This window comes from Spea bombifrons, chromosome 1 (assembly GCF_027358695.1).
Source record: "Spea bombifrons isolate aSpeBom1 chromosome 1, aSpeBom1.2.pri, whole genome shotgun sequence".
Classification (NCBI taxonomy): domain Eukaryota; kingdom Metazoa; phylum Chordata; class Amphibia; order Anura; family Pelobatidae; genus Spea; species Spea bombifrons.
The window spans coordinates 163,827,914-163,831,607 of record NC_071087.1 but is presented as its reverse complement, the minus strand read 5'-3'; the positions used below and the strand labels follow the sequence as shown (position 1 = coordinate 163,831,607).

Below are 3,694 nucleotides of genomic sequence, written 5' to 3'. Positions count from 1 at the left end.
TTTGTGAGCGGAGCTGCTCCTCCCCCGCACCCGCAAAACAAAGCGAGAGCGATTTTTAATTTCAGGCGGCCGGCGTGCGCTCCAAATATATTAATCAGAATAGAGCGCGGCGCTTATCACCCGAAACAATACTCATCAGACTGCCGACATGACGCTCATTATCGCGGCCGCGCCGGGCTTAATCCGCTCCAAAAGGTCACTAAAAGGAAAAAACTTTGGTTTTTAAATGATTTTAACATTTTCAATAAATCTTTACAGGGAGAATGGATCCTGTATTATCGCTAAGTACTGGAAGGGTCGGTCTCTAGGGGGCTATTTGATTTATTTGATCTATATTTGATCTATACATTTGTAAGGCCGAACCTTGCACTGCCCACTAGCTAGGAGGTAGGATGTTGGCAAGTAAGGGAGAGCTGAGCAGGGAGCGAGTGACTGGAGATGTAGCAGACGATGAGCAGACCACCGGAATTCTGGTACAGGAGATATGATGATGCAGGCAGAGAACACGGGAGGCAAAAAGCTGACTGCAGGGTACAGGTACTAGTGACGTGAGAGGTTAACGGACCCCAGGAGCAACAGAACAAACAGCAGATACAGACAGGCAGAAGGCCCACCGGGCATTTGCTGAAGACCCTAATCTGGAGCCCTGGAATATGCAGACATAAAGCAAGATACCTATATAACTACATGGAATACAAATATAAGCCTCGGGATGATATAACCGGCAGCACCGTTTCATAGTTAATGTGATTCAGAAACAAAGGGGTGTGGCTTCGGTGGTGGTGAATTTAAATTGGGGCGTGGCCATAGCTCCTTTTTATTGTTATTATTATCTTTTATTTAAATAGTGCCTACAATTTACGCAGCGCTTGCGAGCATTTTAACGCCAGGAGGGGATCCAGCTATTTAAATTACTTTTTTTCAGACGTAAAAAAAATAATAAAAAAAAGCTATTAATAAGCTGTGGTTTGGTTAACACTTCATTAGCATGTGAGTCGCATGCCCTTAAGTGGCAGTGAAGAAGTTAAATACCCCCTTAAGATATCCTTAATATTCCCCATTAATAAACTCTCTGTGTTATCTCATAATTATGCACATTAGCTGGATCCGGCTGTTGGCAAGGAGACCGAAAAACCTGGAATACATTATGGCGCTTATGTAATGGCCCTCGTATGCAAATGAGCTCCGCTGATCAGCCCTGCCTGGCGCTCACGGATTTAGAAGAAAGCATGAAATGGCCGGGAAATTTCTGGATAAAGAAAAGTTATGATGCGAATACCTCCTGTGGGTCGCGCGGGTCAGGGGTTAACGGATAATGTGCGGGGGGTTCTGTGACCGGCTGCTCATCAGGTTTCCCAGACCACCTGTATTTGTGAACCTATATACTTTACTTTTTTTGCCCTCAAAGGGTGGTGAATAAGTGGAACAGCCTCTCAGCAGAGGTGGTAGAGGGTAATACAGTGAGGGTATTAAACATGCATGGGATAGACATACGGCTCCTGAATCTAAGACAAGACCAACGACTGATTAAGGTTTGAGTCTTTACAGCAGGAGAAACGGGCGACTAGACGGGGGCCGGATGGGGGCCGATCTGCCGGCAGGGTCTAGGTTTCTATATATACCGAAAGTTGCATTTTTTGGTGCATTTTAGAATGTTCTGTTTCAGCGGCTTCACATGTGTTGTTTTCTGATGATCTGCCCCGAAATGTTAATCTTTGTAGAAGGATTCGGGAGTCTGAGAGGATCGTGATATAAGAACGTTAAAGAACGTTAAAGAACATTAAAGAACAGTAAAGTGCGTTTTCTACGAGAGGCGCTTTAAAGTTGCGATCTCCGGCGTCTGTTTTTTCTCAGAGCTCTTCCTCAAAACACGAGACCGCAAACCAGGTCAGAGACCTCCCGTAATTGTCTGTGTAATTAGCGGTGGCCTCTGGGACGTCAGCTTTTCATCCTCGTTCCGCTGACTCGTTTAAGCTCGAGAACCGCGTCTCACTCAGTAAAATCACCGCCGGCGTTTCCTTCAAAGTAAAATCAGGCTAATTGTTCTCCTCTGATTACGGTGCAAAGCGTCTCGATTTCTTCCTCATTAGCCTTTCGGGCCGGCGGTTCCTGAGTGTTCCCGAGGTGACGATGTTCTGGACTCTCGCGGAGCTCAGTATGGATTCGGTCTGTAAATTATCTCTATTGGTTTAATGTAGATTGTAAGCTCCTTTGGGAAGGACTTTCCTCACTTTTTATTTCTGTCCAAATTGTTATTTGTTATTCTAATGACTTCTTTACCAATCGCGCCGCGGCTCTACTCTGCGAGGCGTCTCTTTTACGAAGTTGTCGCCAATCCCGCTGTACTTCCGCATTAAAGAAGAAGCGGAACCGGAAGGTTCTCCTGACGGTCAACATTCGGGCTCACGCCGGGGGATTTTCGCTATCTGTCTGGCTCGTTGGTCTAGGGGTATGATTCTCGCTTTGGGTGCGAGAGGTCCCGGGTTCAAATCCCGGATGAGCCCGAGCGCTCAGCACCGCCTTATTTTAGGAGGACCCTTACCTTTCTGCTCCGCCTCAGAGAAAATGCCACTCGGGTGCCGTCGCTTTGCAATGGGAAGTTTCTCTCGACAGTGCTTGGCTGCAGAGAGCGAGAGGCTTTGTCGCTCGACGTCCCTTTAGCGTCCCTGCTAAACTTTCTCTTCTTCCGATCACCGGGCCCGGATCAGCTGCCAGCTGTCTGGCTCGTTGGTCTAGGGGTATGATTCTCGCTTAGGGTGCGAGAGGTCCCGGCTTCAAATCCCGGACGAGCCCACACAGCAGCTTTCGTGCGCGCCCTCTTTTACGTCCTTTCCTTGAGATGACGGAAAATCGTCCTCCAGCAAACGGGGCGATTCGACTACCTCGGCTCCAATCTACACTGGAAAGGCACGGTTTGTGCTGACTCGAAGGATGCATTTTGAAACGGGTAATGGTCATTTAATGCTAGACCCTGAAACCTGGGTTTTTACGTCTTCTTCTTTTATTTTTTTTGTGTTGTTATCATTTTTTTTTTGTTTATTTTATTTTTTTATCGTCGCGCAGTTTCATCAGCGAATGCTTGCAGTGACAATCCATCCTCGAGGAGTTCGACACGTCCGGCGGCAGAGCACACGTAGGTTTCTGGCTCGTTGGTCTAGGGGTATGATTCTCGCTTCGGGTGCGAGAGGTCCCGGGTTCAAATCCCGGACGAGCCCAAGCTGGACAGCGCCTCTTCTCTGCGAGGCGTCTCTTTTAAGAAGTTGTCGCCAATCCCGCTGTACTTCCGCATTAAAGAAGAAGCGGTTGCTTTGGAACAGGAAGGTTGCAGGTGGACAGGATGCTTAGCCAACCTTAAGGCAGCCTGGGAATCATGGGATTTGTAGTCCGCTAAGATTTGCCTCAATATGACCACTTCCTCCCCGCAACTTGTGAAAAGGGGCACAGACCGATAGGCAGGAGAAATCAAACAATTTGTGAAGATCGCTAGTTAATGGTGGGGACCCGTGAGCGTTGCGTAACTCACGTGACCCGCGGCTGTGTGCCTCCGCATATTGGCTCGCAGAGTCTGCCGTGTCACTGAATGCACCAAGCGGCATATAATGTGTCCGGGGGGCTGATTCAGTATGACATAGGAGAAACGGCAGTGCGGATCGGGGGTCTGAATGAAAGATGACCTCGATTTTAAGACTATTAT

General features: G+C 48.0%; 3 non-coding genes across 3 annotated transcripts; all 3 read left to right on the top strand.

The window, feature by feature from the left end:
- Positions 1-2,432: 2,432 nt before the first annotated feature.
- Positions 2,433-2,504, top strand: TRNAP-UGG (transfer RNA proline (anticodon UGG)). The gene has a single exon. It is a non-coding gene; the product is annotated as a tRNA-Pro (tRNA).
- A 217-nt stretch (positions 2,505-2,721) lies between these two features.
- Positions 2,722-2,793, top strand: TRNAP-AGG (transfer RNA proline (anticodon AGG)). The gene has a single exon. It is a non-coding gene; the product is annotated as a tRNA-Pro (tRNA).
- A 350-nt stretch (positions 2,794-3,143) lies between these two features.
- Positions 3,144-3,215, top strand: TRNAP-CGG (transfer RNA proline (anticodon CGG)). Its single transcript has one exon. It is a non-coding gene; the product is annotated as a tRNA-Pro (tRNA).
- Positions 3,216-3,694: the final 479 nt, after the last annotated feature.